General features: G+C 49.2%; 1 protein-coding gene across 1 annotated transcript in view; it reads right to left on the reverse strand.

The window, feature by feature from the left end:
* Alpl (alkaline phosphatase, biomineralization associated) overlaps positions 1-17813 on the reverse strand; it is a 54117-nt gene extending 36304 nt beyond the window's left edge. Inside the window, exon 1 of the mRNA XM_051173499.1 lies at positions 17687-17813. The gene's annotated coding sequence lies outside the window, so the exon portion shown is untranslated. The remainder of the gene's footprint in view (positions 1-17686) is intronic.
* Positions 17814-18203: the final 390 nt, after the last annotated feature.

Raw genomic sequence — 18203 nt, forward strand, 5'->3', positions numbered from 1 at the left:
GCACTTCCTTACGAAGCTGACATATGTGTATCGTATGACCAGCAATTCCACCCTTAGCTCTAAGAAAAGAAAGTCTATCTGCGTGAAGATTCCTACAAGAGTGTTCAAAGGAGGCTTATTTGTAACAACCCGGAGTGGAAGGTTGCAATATCCAATAGCAAATGAATGAGTCAACCATGATGGGTTATTGCCATACTGACCAACCTCACAAGAGAGGAAGGAGCTTCTGATCCAACAGGTGGGAATGCGTCTCAGAAACCGGAAGAGTGGCAGAGTTCATGCTTGGCATGTGCAAGGCAGAGAGAGACAGAGAATCCTATCACAGTCAAGAGAACTATGAGAAAATGCTAAACCTTATGTAAATAAATGTTAAAATGTAAATTAAATGCATACTTTACTAAAACTAGAACTTACCAACGCTGAGGTAAGCAAAAGCAAAGAACCTAAATAAAGAAACTGAGACCACAGGAAAAAAAAATTCCCAAAGAAAATGCAGGGCAAAAATGACCTCACCAGCAAATGCTACCAAATTTCAAGAAACAAATGTTCTTGATTTTACTTGAACTTTTGCAGAAGGAGAGTAAAAACCACCATCTAATATAATGACCACAGTCACCACAACCCTCAAAACCCAGAGGGATGGACGATTCTAGACAATATGTCACTGGCGCAAGTGGAACACACACTTAGCAAAGCAGCCAGGTCCTCAGCCAGGTCAGTCCTAGGAGCTCAAGCTGAGAGGCTTCATGGGAAAGTCTTTTATATGATGAGTGGCATTAACAGATTAAACAGGAAAAGCCACATAATCATCTCAAAATAATTGTAAAAGCATTTAATGCACTCCAAACACAAATTAAGATTCTTTTAAAAGCTCCCAGTAGGGCCTGGGGTGTAGTTCAGTTGCTAGAATGATTATGTAGCTTACAGACTCTGGGATCCATTCAGCACATCAGTCAGGGTAGTAGTGTCACCTGTGGTCCCAGCACAGGGACTTCTGAGTGGAGCACAGGAAGTCAGAATCTTTCTCTGTGTACCAGCTCTGGCTGTCCTGGAACTCACTCTGTAGACCAGGCTAGCCTTGAACTCACAAAGATCCACCTGCCTCTGTCTCCTGAGCGGTGGGATTAAAGGTGTGTGCCCCCACTTGAAGATCAGAATCTTAAGGTCTTGTATATGAAGTTCAAGACACCTGGTACAACCACTGTATGTATACATGTCTGATGGGAGATGTCATTCTGTGTATGTTTCTCATACTGGTTAATGAATAAAGAATTGTTGGCCAATAGGAAAGGAGATAGGAGGGACTAGGAGACAAGGAGGAAGAGGAAGTAGGAAGGAGGAGTCAACATGGAGAGTCTGGAGAGACTAGAACTGCCAGCCGCCTCTCCCTGGTAAGACCACGTGGAAATACATAGAAATGGATTAATAATTAAGACAGAGCTAGCCGATAAGAAAGTAGGATTATATCAAGTACAGAGTCTCTGTGCATTATTTGGGGCTGGCGTGGCAGCGGGACAAGACCAGCGGCGGGAGGAAAAACAGTACTCTTTACACATGTCCGTGTGTGTGTGTGTGTGTGTGTGTGTGTGTGTGTGTGTGTGTGTGTGTGTGTGTGTCTGTATGCCTGTGTGTTTGTGTAGGGGCACATGCATCCCATGGTATGTTATGTGGAATTCCCAGGGGTTGGTTTTTTCCTACAATGTAGGTCCCAAGGATTGAACACATGTCTTCAGGCTTGGTGGCAAATGCCTTTACCTACTGAGCCTCCTCATACCTCCTCAACCTTTCTCTTTTGAGAGAGGGCCTCTCACTAGAACCTGGGATCACTGACTAGGCTGGCCAGCAAACCCCAGGATCAGCCTGTTTGTCTCTAGCTTTTCAACACTTGGACCACAAGTCTATATCACCAACTCTACTTTCTACATAAACAGACTTCAGGAATTGAACTCAGGTCCTTACACTTTTGCAGCAAGCACTTACCACCTGTGCCATCTCCCCAGCCCCATGTTCATCAGTGTTTCTGAGTGTTCTTTCCACATAAGAGAAGGCTGAGAACCAGAGCCAACAAGCAGGAATAGAGGCCGGGAGGGTACAGCTCAGGGGTGGAGTGTTAGCAAGCTTGATTTTGGATTTTAACTTTAGCACAAGAATTATGCATGTATGTATGTATGTAGGTATGTACACATAGTCATCCACAGGAGGTATTAGGCAATAGTGAAGAAGTGAGTCACATATACATGCAAAAATATGGCTGAACCTCAGCAATGGAAGACTGATAGAAAACAGAATTTATATCAGCATGATGCTCTCTCACAAAGTTAAATACGTATTTTGCATATGCATACTACACATACATGTGATTGCAGATACTAATTCCAAAGGCAAAGCAGAGCACGGGAGAAAGCTCAATCTGGAAGGTGCCTGCTGCACAGCATGAGGACATGAGTTCAGGTCCCCAGAACCTTCTGGAAAGCCAACCAACAGACAACCACAGGAAGTTGTGGGGCATGCCTGCAACCCCAGCAGAGAGGGTACAGAGACAGGAAAATACCTGCAGCTTACTGGCTAGCCAGGTCCAGTGAGAGATCCCTTGCAAAGAGTAAATGTGGAGAGCAATTGAGGAAGACACCCGAGGCCAACCTAACCACAACATGCGTGTATACACATGTGCACATACCCACATGGCTGCACACACTCACACAAACAAATATATACACATCATAATACATACATATAAAAATGGGTGAGGGATGATAAGCCATATATATGGTGTCTATATATGGACAATATTAATACTAATAAGTAACAACAAAGACCAATGATGTATTGTTTTGGAGCCTGTCCTGGAACTTGCTCTGTAGACCAGGCCTCAAACTCACAGAGATCTGCCTGTGTCTGCCTCCTGAGTGCTGGGATTAAAGGCGGGTGCCACCAGTGCCCACCTGGCATAGTGCTACATGCTTTTAATCCCAGCATGTGAAGGCAGTGAAACTCTGTCTAAATAAATCAGTACTAATGGTGAGAGAGCAAGAGAGATAAATGTCATGACGCACACCTGCAATCCCAGTACTGGAGAGGTGGAGGGCAGGAGGATCAGGAGTTCAAGGCTGTCCTCTGCTACTTAAGTGAGTTTGAGACCAGCCTGGGCTGTATGAGACACTGTCTCAAATACTAGGGCTAGCTCAGCAGTCCACAGTTAAAAGATTAATTCAAACTCTAAAAGAGGGAGAGAGAGAGGTTGGAGTTTTACAGAGAGTTTGTGTTTTTAGTAAAGAGACTGGATATTTTTAAAGACACAGCTTTTAAAAAATATTCTGCAGGATTCATTCATTTATTCATTTATTTTATGTGCATTGGTGTGAAGGTGTCAGATCCTTTGGAACTGGAGTTACAGACAGTTGTGAGCTGCCACATAGTTTCTGGGAATTGAACCCAAGTTCTCTGGAAGAGCAGCCAGTGCTCCTAACCACTGAGCCATCTCTCTAGCCCTAAAGACACAACTTTTAGGGCTGTGAATGTGTAAGGCTGTGGGACTTTTTACGTTTGTAAAATGTTTTATATTGTGGTGTCTTTATTAATGTGTAATCTTTGGGATGAATAAGAAAGAAAAGGCTGTGGCTTAACAATGACTTGTTTTGTGAGTCAGGGTGACAAAGGGTCAGCTGTCCTGACTAGTTTTATGTCAACTTGACACAAGCTAGAGTCATCAGAGAGGAGGGAACCTCAACTGAAAAAAATAAAAAAATGCCTCCATAAGTTCAGGCTATAGACAAACCTGTGGGGTATATTCTTAATTAATGATTGATGGGGGAGGGTCCAGTCCATTGTGGGTGGTGCCATGCCTGGCCAAGTGATCCTGGACTCTATTAAGAAAGCAGTCTGAGAAAGCCATGAGGAGCAAGCCAGTAAGCAGCACCCCTCCATGGCCTCTGCATCAGCCCCTGACTCCAGATTCCTGCTTTGTTTGAGTTCGTCCTGACTTCCTTCGATGAGGAACAGTGATGTGGAAGTGTAAGCCAAATAAACCCTTTCCTCTCGGTGTTGCTTTGGTCATGGTATTTCATCACAGCAGTAGAAACCATGAATAGACACAGGGATTCTGAATTGTTGATGTAAGCAACTAAACAAGACTCCAGTTCCTGAGCAGTGTCAAGATTGCTTGGAAATGGTTGGCCATTAACCCATGGAAAGATCCCTACTCCCCCCATACCCACCCCCCCTCAAAAAAATCAGCATCCTCACCATGCCAGGCAGACATAAGAAGCACCTGCTACTCATCCTGGCTCACAGAGGTCCAAGCAATCTTAAGAACTAATAATCATGTTGTTCTCCACTGTTTCTGAGACTCAGTCGATCCACTGATCCACAAAGAACCCAGGTCAGGTCACTAAATCCCCTAGGCCTAGAAGAGCCCCACCCTCCACCTGTCACAAAGCAAGGATAGGACTTCCTGTAAATGCTTAGTAAGCAGCTGTTTTGACCCAGAGAAGCAATGTGGAAAAAGACAGGTAGAGGCAAGGAAGCCTAGATTTAGTCCCATCCCTCCACCTGTGACCTTGGGAGGACCATTTCTGTCCCTGGGCTTTGCAATCTCGTCTGTACATGAAAGGGGCAGCAGACTGAGCCACCAAAGCCATTCTGTTGTGAAGGGCACCAACAAACAGGCCACTCATGTCTGCATTCTCCTGCCAGGTCCTGTTCATCCATCATCCATGGGGTCAAGGCCACATGCCCCAGGTCTCACTCTTATTTCTGACATCACTAACATCCTGAACTCCTCCACTCTGACCTCTTTGCCTCTGACTTCCCCTGCGTGTTTTTTGGTTGTTTGTTTGTTTTTTGTTTTTTCGAGACAGGTTTTCTCTGTGTAGCTTTGGAGCCTATCCTGGTACTTGCTCTGTCGACCAGACTGGCCTCGAACTCACAGAGATCCATCTGCCTCTGCCTTCCAAGTGCTGGGATTAAAAGTGTGTGCCACATGGCTGCTATGTTTTATTTTATTTTATTCTCCTTTTTTTTTTTTTTTTTTTTTGGTTGGTTTTATTACTGAAATGTTTTTGAGACAGGGTCTCAGGTAAACCAGATTGGCCTAGAACTCACTGTGTAGCTGAAATGACCTTGAATGTCTGACCTTCTGGCTTCTATCTCCCAAAGCCGGGGTTATAGGCATGTGTCACTATGCTTGGTTTATTCTCTTCTTACAGTTTAGGGTTTGCCCCTGACCTCCTAGAACATTCTTTGTACATGTCTTTGTGCAACCCCCTCTCTCTCACCCTCCAGCTTAAAGTCCCTACCTACACCAGAGCCCCTAGCCCTGGAGTCCTTTAACCCTTCATAAGTCACTCCTTGTCATCCCTGTTCCTATTGGAAATAAACTTTGTTAACTTCTGCTCTGTCTTCCCAGGCGATGGAGCTCAGGCAGGGCCAGGAGCTGCTGTGGCTCCTAAACCAGACCTGTCCATAGGATGAAAACCACCTTCCCTGGTTGTTCTTCCAGAAGACCCAGGTTCTATTCCCAGCACTCACATGTCAGCTCACAAATGTCCATAACTCTAGTTCCAGGGGATCTGACAACCTCACACAGACATACATGCAGGCAAAACACCAACGTGCACAAAATAAAAATGAATAAATTACAAAAATAAATAGGTAACAATATATAGAAATAAATGTTCATTGGATGGAAGTTCCCTCATGCTTCTATCTCCCTCTCTTCCTGGCCCTTTTCTCCCCTCTCTGCATTCATGGGTACCAGAATACTGGCACCCACTGAGGGGCTATTGAAATGCCACTCCAACAGGAATTTTTTGGGGCAAGGGTGCCTTGATTCCTCTACCTGGAGCCATTCCAAGCAGAGAGGAACAAAGGTCTACCTAGCAGGGCTGCCTCTATCCCTGGTGACATCTGGGCCTAGGCTGCCACAGCCCCTGGAATGGGCATTTTCCCTGGAGTCTACCCTGGGCAGCTGGAATGTGCCACAGGACATGGAGGCTGGCAGAGGTCTGCATTGGAAGCCCTGCCTGGCCAAGAGCCACAGGGAAGCACTTGGTTATTCAGGCAGGGTAGCTGCCCAGGGGAAAAGAAAGGGTGCACTTCCCCCAACACAGGGAAGCAGGGCAACCAGCCCGGTAGAGCCTCGGAGCCCGTGGCGCAGGAGGAAATTGGAGAGCAAAACTCTTGCACAAGTCACTGCAGGGAGATGCCTCGGCCCAGGAAGACTCTGGAAGCAAGAGATAGAAACTGCAAAGTCAGGCCCAAGGCCAGAGCCCCAGCTGGAGTCTGGGCCAGTGCCACCACCTGTACTCCTGAGCTAGCAGTGGCCTCCCCCTGACCTGGAGACAACTGGACTGTCCCACTGGGCCTTTGCCCTCCCCACCAGGAATCCCAGGACACAGATAAACTCTTCAAGCCAGGCCTGGGGCAGGGGGCAGCGCAGTGGCTCCCTGGGGCATTCTGTAGTCTAACCCTGCTACTTGCTCAGCTCCTGTCTCCCACTGAGCCTGGCTCCAGAAGAAGCAACAGGCTCAAGCATTTAGGCATCCAGCCCACAGATTTCTCCAGTGACTGAGTGGGCCCAGCCCAGAAGCGGGAGTCAGGCTGCTGGCGTTCAACTCTGGACTAAGCTTTCAGGGGCTGCGTGACCTGGAACGTGCCCCTTCCCTTCCTCTGTGCACCTTCACCTTTGAGGAAAAGGATTCCAGAACCTTGGAGGCATTTGAAGAGAATGAGAGATGAGGGCTGACAAGCCCACTTAGCAGTGTGGAGCTTAGTAAATGTCATCTCCCAGTAGTCAGTCACCCAGTGGGTTAAAGAGAGCCAGGATGGGAACTCTGCACCAAATATTACCCAGGTAGACACAGCTTCTCTCCCCAAAGTCAAGCCCAGAAACCAGAGTCCAGTCTCTGGGTTTGAGTCTCAGCTCTGTAGCCCTGGGCACTTGAGGGTTCCTGTTTCTGTGTGACACATACTGCACGGCTCCCTACCCACCTTGAAACTATGAGACCTTCCTTCCCCAGCTAAGGGACACACATGGCAGTCTGCACACTGTCAGCTCTAAGTCGTGCCAGGGAATCCAGGAGCTGACATGTTGGGTCTGCCCCAGAGGGGGCGAGGAGGCAGGTCAGTTACTATCCCTAACAATCTCTCTCCACCCCAACCTCCAGGGAAGTGAGAGGCCTCAAGGAAGTGAGGATACTGTTTCTTTCCCCTGTATTACACAGAGTTCTGACTAGGCTCTTACATGGACCTGGCTGCCTGGGGCCAGCCCAGTGAGGTGCCAGGAAGCCAGCAGGAAATGTTCAGAAGCCTCCAGACAAATGCCACAGCCTAACAGCTGGAGTGCACACCCAGACCTACCAGTCACACTCCATTTATTGGCCAGCTCCCCAGGTGTGAGCAGAAGCAGCACAATAGCAGGACCTCCCCCACCCCCACGCCCAGGAGAGGCAACGAGAAGGTGCTAAGTTCCTGTACCTCCCACATGTCAGAGCAGGGGTCTGGCCCTCTGTCCTTTCTCTGCTGAAGGCTCTCCTGGTCTGCAGGTGGGTGCCTTAGTACCAGCTCCTAACCAGGCCACCACCACTGCCTGCTCCTCCAGTGATGGTCACAAGACCCACCATGTGCTCTACACTGGGCAGCGAGCGTTTTCTTGGAGCGGTTTCAGAGTCTGGGCATCAGACCTGCTCTCCTCATGCCTTCATGCTCTTATATTTGAACTCTTGAATCTGGGGCAGGACTCTGTGTTAGGGGAACTGAAAGGGGGAGGGACGCTCCTATAATATGTTCCTTGAAGCACATGCAGCCTTGGGGACAGTCAAACCTTTGAATTGGGTAGCAACTACCTGAACTGGAGAGTGTGTGCTCAGTCTCTCTGAGCCTCCGTTACAAGAAGTAAATGAATAAATATCTGTGATGGGCATAGACCAAAGCTGAGCTCAGGTTCTACCATATTTTAAATAAGCACACACTGATGTTATATCAGTACACAGACCTCTGGTGGACTTAGTTATTCAATACATGGAAACTGAGACCCAGAAGTCACACAAGGTCACTTTTTAAAAAATTAATATCTGCAGGATTTTATTCTTCAAATATTTATTCATCTAACAAACTTGTGTGAAGTGCCTACCATGCACCAGGCAGTGGGTACAGGTGGATTCCGGAAATGATCCCTGGACTACTATTTATTTTTGGTTTGTCAAACCAGGATCTTGCTTTGTCTCTCGGGCTTGTCTGAACTCTCCCCCCCCCCCCCGCCTCTACATCCCAGTGGGCAGGCCGGGGCTGTGGGGAGCAGGTATCATGAGTGGAACAAGGAAGACCACAGTGAGGTGAGAGAAGGTTCGTGTTTCAGGTGGTAAATGTAAGCCTTGGAAGCCTTCATGTGTTCTTAGGCCACACAGTTGGTGGCTGTGGGAAGCCGGACAGGTGTGCTGCCTGGAAGTGCTGGGCCCTGGGCTCCTTGCTGGTGGAATTCCATCCTCCTGGAGCTCACACTCTAGACCAGGGACATGTGTAAGATCAAGTCTCCAGCGCCAGTCTCAAGATCTCTGGCTATGTTCTAGAACACAGCCTGACATTATAGGGACCAAGGCCAGGAAAGCGCCCTAAAAGGAGACTGGGCAGGGAAGGGCAGAGCTAAAAGATCTGGAGACACATGTAGGAAAGGTCTTTGGCTGGACTCCTGACTTAAATTTGAGGGTGGCTCTTGCTATCAATCTGACCTTGAGCAAGTTGCCTTGCCTCTCTAAGCCTCAGTTTCCCCTCTTGCTAAATGAAGGCATGACTTTCAGTTAAGACTAACCTTTTGATATCTATAAAATTCACACTCAAGAGCCACACAACAGTTACGCACCCCCCCCCCAGGGTCTCTGTGTCAGTTTTGACTGTCCTTGAACTCATTCCGTAGACCAGGCTGGCCTTGAACTCACAAAGATCCACCTGCCTCTGCCCCCCAAATTCTGGGATCAAAAAAAAAGTCCCTAATTTTGAGCCACATTTTTAGCTGTCCTCAGTCATGTGCCATAAGCAGCCTGTGGGCGGCAGACTAGATATGTCTGTAAGGATTCTCGGAGCTCATGAATAAGAAACGACTTTAATGCCCAGTATGGAGGCACACATTTAATGCCAGCACTCGGGAGGCAGAGGCAGGTGGATCTCTGTGAGTTCAAGGCTAGCCTGGTCTACATTGAGAGTTCCAGGTCAGCCAGAGCTACATAGTGAGTCCCTATTTCAAAAACAAAAAGGGAAGAAATAGCTTTAAAAATTGAAGGACAGCAAGAGCCTGGAAACCGAGGCTAAGGGAGTTAAAATGACAAATCCATGCCATGTAGCAGGTTGAAATAAACCTGGGGTGGATCCACACGTGCTACAGGGCAGGCCCAACTCCACTCAAGTCGAAGCAACACTCCTGGATCCCCACCCCACTCAAAGAACAAGCAAGACACTCCCTGTGTGGTCCTTGGCCCACCCTTTTCCCTCTCTGAACCTCAGTTTCCTGTTTGCAGAGGTTCCCCCTTTGGGTCCCAGGAAGGGCTTGTGATGGAGCACATGATTAGCACACAAATTCCATTCTCAGCACTGTCAATGGTAGAACACTCTCCACTACCCCTTGCAAAGGAATGCCACCTTATAAGTGACATTGGTAACCCAGGAAGTACCAACAATGGAGCCTGGTTGCCCCAGGATTAACTAGGAACAAGCAGGAGACTCGAACAACATATTTCCCTTGAGCCAAGTTTTGGCTCGGCTGTTCTAGTAATTAACCACAGGGATGCTTATAAATAAGGCTAGCGGAGGGGCAACTGTATAAGACATTCAGTAGGCATTCCCTTCTGTTACTATTATTGTTACAACTGTTGTGTTTATTAGGGAGGAAAGGGGAGGGAACCTTCAGCTCTTTCCAGGAAAGACCCCTCTTACTTAATCCAGGGCAGCAGCCAGACCCACAAAGCAGAATTCCTCTTGAGGCTGAGTGTGGGGACCCGCTGTGGCCCCATGAAAGTCTTACACCACACCAGAAGCCAGTTCTGGCACAGGGCATCTCAAAGTCCTTCCTGAGGTCAGACTGAGGGGATCCATGACACTGAACCAGTGCCTGTTTCCCACTCCTGGTCCACGACATTGCTAAATGTAATCCAGTTCTGGGTTGTCCCTTCTTCCTGTGTTCCAGTTCTTATTAGTGACTCACGGCTATCTGGACCTTACTGTAGTGGAAGGAACTTCAGCAGGAAAGAGAACAGTGGTTGATTAATGATGTCTGGCACAGGTGCAGGACAGGGGAGTGTAACATTCAAGTCTGCATGTGTCACCCACGGAACTAGGAAAGTTCTAGGGCCCTGTTTCATTTGCATGAAGGAGGGATTTCAGGAAAGGTACTAGATGGCAGAGACAAGAGGACAAAAACAAGATTACTCAGCTGTAATTCAAATCTGTGCCCCCTGGGTGCTCACTGGACAAGGAAGGGGTGTGGCCAGGCTGAGATTCATTTATCTGCTGCAGAGCTAGAAGTCCCTGGTGGTGCTAAGGTCTCCTCCCTTTGGGGACCCCCAAACCCTGTGTTGCAAATCCCAGAGACAGACGGTTCAACTGAAATGGAGTGTAAGGGAAACCTCCTGGGCACACGCATCCACACATAAAAGCTCTTCTGAATAGGTAGGAGACCTAACCTTGGGGCCTAACCTTAGGTGGTATGGATGGATACTGTGTAACTGTGTAGCTTTCATAAAGTTACTTACTGTCTCTTAGCTTTATACCTTGTAAGATGGACAAAATAGCAAGTTAGAGACAATAAAGGCATTCAAGGTAATTATCCCAGCTTCTGGCTCAGAAGAAGCCCTTACTATTAGGTAAAAAGATGGGTCAAATCGTATTATTTACAAAAGATAAGTGCTCAAAGATAAGGGCTTGAGCAAGCTGCAAAGAGGAGTGCTTTATAGCCATGACTGCCAGAGTCAATTGCTAAACTTAATTATTTCAACATAAATAAGAAACTGACCCTTCCAGGAAGTCAGCCGATGCCACTCGTGGCTTAGGGAAGGAAACAGCTCGAAAAGGGTAGATTATAGTTAAGAAGAGATGTCTATTCCCCACTTCCCAGTGAGGGCTGTCATAGGACCGAATGAATGTCATCCTGAATGTTAGAGGCAATGAACTAAGGGGAGGCAGGAGTGAATGTGTTACCAGGGACTGAACCTGGGAACTCACATATGCCAAGCAAGCCCTCTGTCCTCTGTCATTGTGCTTAGTTTCAACACTTTGAGACACGCACTCACCGGTCACCTGGGCAGGCCTTGGACTCTATCCACCTCCTGCCTCAGCTCCTAAGTAACTGGGATTATAGGTCTGCACCAAACCCTTTCTTGTTTTCCTTTTCTTTTTTACAGATTCATATAATCCAGGTAGGCCTTAAACTTAATATATAGCTAAGGATGACAGTGAACTTCTGTGTGCTGGGTGCCCCATGCCACAGTGCCCAGTTTACTTAGCATTGGTGATGGCCTTTGTGATGCTTAGACCAGCATTCTACCAACTGAGATACAGCCCCAGCCCGGTGGAGGCTTAAATAGTGGAGGAGACAGTCACAGCCCTGCAGCAACAGGCATGATTAGAAGGAAGACGTTGGGGAGAGGGACCGGGACAGTCCTGACTTAGCAGCAAATATGAGGCAATCCTATGCAGAGGTAGGGTAAGTCACTCTGGGGTAGGGTGGGTGGAGATGCGCTGGCCTGTGCAGCTGGACTAGGAGATTCCAGGAAAAGGAATCTCACCTAAGGATGCCTGCTGTGTCCTTGACAAAGGAAAGGACTAGGATGGAACTGAGCTGTTACAGTGGACTGGCCCAGCAACAATGAGGTTCCCCAGAACCTCAATAGGTTCTCCTATCCTCTGACCTGCAAAAAGTAACATAAAATAAACCCACTGGGGAGATCTTTGCAAAGGTCACACTTGGGGGATTGCAAATAAAAGCAATTCAATCTGGCCCCTGAAGACTTCTAAAGGTTGGTGAAATGCTGGCAGAGCTCTGCCCAGCACCCATTGGCCACCAGATGAAGGACAGAACTTCACCATTCAACCCAGACATCCCAGAGGACGAGGACACTGCTCAGACATAAGCCCAGGTGAGGTTGATGTAATAACAGTATTTGGCAGGCTGAGGCAGGAGGATTGCCAAAGGTTTGAGGGCTGCCTGAGCTAAATAGTAAAACTCTGCTGAAAAACCAAACCAGAACAATAACAAAAGACTGGGGTTAAAGGTGCAGGCGGGGCTGGGGCTCACAACAGGGTCTCTCTGGCCTTTCTACACAGAAACCACCTTCCAGACAGTTCCATAGGTCTATAGCATCGGAGTCTCTCCAGTAACAAGAGGATGAAATGGGCCACGTGTACGCGGGTGCTGAGAGCTCAGGGTGGGTTGAAGTATGATTTTACACAGCATATGCCAACCTCTGCAAGCACAAGGGGCAGGGAACCTGACATTACTCTCAGGAACTGAAGTCTCCCCACCCCAGTTCACTTTGTGTTCCACAGCCTCTCATGATTTCCCCCTTGCTCACATAGTGATGGTGGGAGATGTCATTCTGTAAATACATTTATCTTATTGGTTAATGAATAAAGCACTGTTGGCCAATGGGGAAGCAAGATAGGTGGGACTAGGAGAGGTGGAGGATTCTGAGAAACAGAGGATGGAGTCAAGATGTGATCTCGGGAGACACGTGAATCTGGTGTTCTCAGTAAGATAAGACCAGGTAGAAAAAAAAAAGACCAGGTAGAAATACATATATTAGTAATTGTGGGTTAATGATTTACACAAAGCTAGCCAAAAAGAAACACTAGTAACCGGCCAACAGTTTCATAATTAACACAGTGTCTCTGTGTGTTATTTTGGGACTGACGAGGCTATGGGACCAGGCTGGTGGGAAAGTACTCAGAGTGCAGTGATTGAGGCCCCAGCTGAGGCCACTTTGGCACCCACCTGTCATCAAAGACTTTTGGCACCAGGAAAGGGATAAAGAGGAGAGCTGTGGTTAAGATTGTAGGTCCTGTGTGTGACACGCGCATGAGATAAGATGAGGTGACAGTCAGCATAGGAGTCCCTTCTCCCTTTGCTCCTGTCCATGAGAGTAGCTACGCCTTAGGCAGTCCCAGCTAGCGAAATGTTGACAGGGAGGCAATGATGTCCTTCTGGAGCCCCTAGATTCCACAGAAGCAGGAAGGGGCTCCCCACCTAGCCAGTATCTTTCAGGCATGCATCCAGGCCACAGAAGCAGACCAACCACCCGTAGCCATTCAAATATGACCTGAACCTCTATTCTAAGGCCCGTTTCACTCTGCCCCTAAACTACAAACTCAGGGGCAGCTGGCAATGTTGGTAAGGTGAGTGGGCTGTGCAAGGGACTGGGGTGCCTCAGGAACTACAGTTAAATGGATGGAGCAGCTGCCCCTCAGCTCCTGCCATTGTGGCCAGGCAGGGGCGTGGCCCCGTAGAGCCACATCTTCTGATCTTTCAGAAGAAGCCAGAAACCAGTGTTTTTATGTAAAACGAAACCACCCGGGTTTAACAACACCAGCAACTAGATTGAAGCTTTGAACTCACTGTAGGAGCTGAGTCTCCTGCCCCCAGCACTGCAACTCTTTAGGCTTTGGGCCCTCCACACACAGTAGGCCAGATCTGAGGGATTCCAAGTTTAAGGGAATCCCATCCTTCCTCTTCAGACATCATGGTTTATAGATGGGGAAACTGAGGCTAGAGAAGGTCACATACGCCAACTCCTCTCCCGAGCTCAAGATCTCTCCCATCGCCTGTACTGTCTTCACCATCCCTTAGTGATTACAGCTTTTCAAACACAGGTAACTTGAAGGGTCTGGCATGCACGAAGCCCTTGGTTCTAGTCTCAGCACATAAACCAGGCCTGGAAGTACTCACCTGTAATCCCAGAGGATGGGAGGTGCAGGCAGGAGGACCAGAAAAGTCCAAGGCTATCCTCTGCTACATAGCAAGTTTCAAGGCCAGCCTGGGCTACATGAGACCCTGTTTCAAATAAATAAATAAATAAATAAATGAAGCAGATTAGGGACACACAGTAGAAGTGACATACCAACACACCAAGTCCAAGATGGGTGTTGGGGGGGGGGGTCACCTTTGGAAAATCCAAAGAGCCAGGAGGCTGAGTCTAAGCTACTGAATGCCTTTGGGCAAGCCTCTTTCCCCTTCTGGGCCTGAAAGACACCAATGTACACAGCCAGTGTCTGAAGGCTTGCCCAGTCTACAATTCTAAGCATCTCTGAGGTCTCCTCTCCAGCCAGCATTTTGCGGCCTCCGATGACTATAAAGCAACAACAACAACAACAACAATAATACTGGGAGGGCAAAGAAGGCCACAGTTTTTAGAGAAACCCGATTCTTGGTTACTGGAATTCAAAAGGGAAGGTTATTACATGGGGGGGGGGTGCAGTTTAACCACCATCCTACAGTTAAACAAAAACACATCTGCTTTAACTTCTCCATCTGCTCCTCCAGCCCCTACCCTCATCTCAAATTTTACCCCTTCATTTGAGAAGTTAAATTAAATGCAAACAATTGATTTCATGCCACAGCAAGGCTGGGGTTTGAAGCATGGAAAATGTTAAGCATGGGCTCTTTCTGGGAGCAATTACAAAATGGGGGGGGTATGAGAAAGCAGATGAATACAGAGAGCATTTGGAGTGTTCTTTGGACATGGAGCATCAAATAATGATGTTGGGGATCCACTATGAGCCGACACTGAGAAAGGGAAAGAGGTTAGTTTCCCGACACAGGTGCTGAGGACTGGAACCAAGGTACTGACTCAGGCCAGCACTTTCCCAGCTACCTAGGCCATGGTGCCCTAAGCACAGAACTTGTGCTGTCCCCTCGGGCTATGAAATTGCCTCTCGGAGCAATAAACTCCTCCAGAAATCCGTATAGGTGAAGCCTAAAGTTGGCAGGCTGTTTGTGTTCTTGCGGACCCTTGGCAACTCTGCAAAGTGCCTATGATGACCCTCCACATCACAGATGAGGAAATGAAGGGGTCAAGAGGAAAGGGGCTTGTCCAGTGTCACACAACAGTACGGATAGTGAATTTTCAATCTGCTGCCTCCCACTGTATTCTGAAGGTTAGAACAGCTCCAGAAAAGGAAGGGGAGAAAGAAAAAATAACAAACATACCACACAGCCCAGCCCTGGTGTGCCAATGAAGATGGGGTTGCTGTGTGAGGGAGCTCAGTCAGCATTCCTGTGGCCATGTGGAGAATTCTGAGCACCAGTTCTCAGCCCGGCTTGCTCATACTCCCCACAATGCTCTCCTCCAGCTCCAGGGTTTTGTGTTAATAAGCCCAGTCGGACAGATTTCGTGCTGACAGCTTCAAGCTCCGCCCCTAAATTCTGTGTGGTCCACCCCATCGCCCCTTCCCCAGAAGTCAGAAGCCCACAGATGGTATAGCAGAGAGATCATGGGACTTGAAATTGTAGGTGAGCCCAGCCCTGGATGCCCAGGTGGCTTCTATATGTCCCAGGGTAAGTCACTGTCCCTTCAAGGAGTTTCTGCACATGCAGGAAATGATAACGTCTCCTGTCTTTGCAGCACAGAACAGGAGAGGGCCTGGTGCTAGACTGTTCAATGTGGAGGTGAATGGCAGGCAACTCTGAGGCTGTGGCCAGCCTGGAGCTCCAGGCTCCCTTCCCAGGCTGTGTCCAGAAGGGAGGAGGTGGCATCTGAGTAACACTAAGGGCAGCATGCTCCCTCATGGCACAGCCCATCAGAAGACAGGCAGAGCCCGGAGAAAGGTGGCTGATGGGACCGCAGGGTTCAGAGGCAATGACATAACTCCGTACATGGACTCTGATGCAATTTCTATTACTACTGGAGCGGAGAACAGCCACTGCTTTCTAGAGCACATGAACCCGCTAAATACCTTGCAAGCTGTACTCACAGCTTCCTCCCCACCAGCAGGTTCTAAGTAAGGACTTATGAACTCCAACTCCTGAACAGCCTCAAGGAGTCCCAGCTACAATGAGACCAGAGCTGTGCCCCAGTCACAATTAGATGGCCTGTCTTCATTAATGCCATGTGCTGGCAGCTTACAGCGACACACATTGTTAGTTACATCTTTATACCCTTTCTTTGAGAATCACTTCATCTTGCTTCTACCATGGCAGTTTTGACACTCACATTTTCAAAGCCTGAAAAAAAAATGTTGTTATGCCAATGTCCACTCTGAAAAGTCTGGGCTGGGGGAAGGTTGTCATTTACGGAAGCCATTCTCAGCACCTAGAACAGCACTTAGCACAAAGCTGGTGCCTGGTAAGTTGGTGTGGATTGAAGACGCCCACTGTTCTGGCCTGTTTGGTGTTTCGGTTCATTGTAGTCCTGAGGTATCGATGCGACCATCACAGACATGGACAGGGACCAGCCCTGCCCTGCTTCATTCCACCACTGGGCCATTGAGAAGCTGTGATCTCCCCAAGGAATTCAGAGACAGTTCAGAAACCGGACAGGGAGGCAGAGAGGTGCAGGGGTTGGAGAGGCAAGAGTTGATGGAGAGGACCAAAGGATAGAGGATGCCAGGAGGCAGGTCCAATCCAGGAAGGCCTGAAGGGGCTCTCCATCTCTTGGGCTCCAGAAGCGCATAGGGACAAGTTCAGCAACAGGATTCAAATTGCCTACATCATCTATAACTCACTGTCCCCATTTAAAAATGAAATGTCTGCCAGGTGTCAGCGCAGGTTTTAGCACATAGTAGGCATTCAATAAACAGTTGCCATCTTCACTAATTCTCACCAAACCTGAGAAGTGGGCCTGCCGGGCAGGAGGTGTGGGGGGTAAGGAGTGGGGGTGTCTTTCAGTTCTTCTTGGAGCCCAGAGGTTCTTTCAAGCCAGAGACTCACCCGTCTTTTTTACACTTATGTATGTGTATGTGCTTATGATTTTGGGACACAGTCTCCCTAGGTAGCCCAGGCTGGCCACAAACTCACAGGGCTCCTCAGTCTCCAGATTGCCTGCATCACCACTCCAACTCTCTTTTAATCAAGGATTCACAGGCACACTCCAGAGTCCTTTGTAAGGCCCCCTCCCCCCAGGCCCATTAAGGTTGAAAAGGATCACCAGGGACAATGAGGGGCAAGGATGAGGTTTTACTAGGCCTCGGGTCCTGCCACTGTGATCGTGCCTTTAACCCTTTCTTACCCAGGCTGGGCAAGGCAACAGCCCCACTCTAACCTTTAAGCTACCCAGAGCCGTTCGCGAGCTCCTTCCGTTTCCTGGGCTCCCCAAGTCCCAGGCAGACACTAGCACGCGGTCTCGGATCTCTCCCGCCAAGGATCCCAGCACGTGCTTCCCAGATGCTCCCCAACTATTTTAGACACCAAAGGAGACGGAGTGGCTAGGAATCACGAGGGGCGCAGCTGTGGGCTACGGCGCCGCGTGGGCACCGGGAGCAGGTGCTTAGTGTGAGGATGAGGACCTGCGTAGCAGCTCTGCGGGCGCCACGTCCATCATCCAGCCAGGGCCCGAGAGATGCGCGCGGGGGCGGGAGAAGAACGAGTGGCCGTGGGTCCCCGGAGCGCTTGACCTTCCACGTGTCCCCACCGTGACTGGGACAGTCACTGCGGGATCGGCGGAGCGCGCGTATGGGAGTCGAGCCAGCCGCGGGCGCAGCATGCTTTCCTTACCTGCAGGCACTCGTGGGGAGGGTCGGTCCCGGCGCGCGAGCGGCGGCCCTAGGGAGCACAGTGGCGGGAGCGTACGCTGCCGGCCACCTCCCCCGCGGGCTTAAGAAGGCGGCCCGACCCGAGCACCGGCCGGCCTCCCAGCCCCCGCCCGCCCCGCCCCCGGCCCGCTCCCCGAGTCCCGGGCGGGTGCCACCGTGTTGCCAGGGCGCCCCCTGCCGGGAACGCGACGCTCGACCCGGCCCGAGGGCTGCCGCTTAGAGAGTGGCCAGCCTTGCCTCCCTGAGGCTAATCCTGGCCTCTGGGGTTCCCTGAGGCTGATCCTGGCCTCTGGGGTACAGTTTTTATCTTTGATTTCTTTGTTGAAGTCTCTGTCCCTCTATGGCTGTCTGTGCCTCGATTCCTGTGCCTGTCCCTGCTTGTCTGTAGACCCAATTGGCTTCCCTTAAGTCTCTGTGTCTATCTAGATATACATCCTTGTCGGTAACCCTACGTGCCTCCGAGCCCCACACCCCTTCAC

Source organism: Phodopus roborovskii, unplaced genomic scaffold (assembly GCF_943737965.1).
Source record: "Phodopus roborovskii unplaced genomic scaffold, PHOROB, whole genome shotgun sequence".
NCBI classification, from domain to species: Eukaryota; Metazoa; Chordata; class Mammalia; order Rodentia; family Cricetidae; genus Phodopus; species Phodopus roborovskii.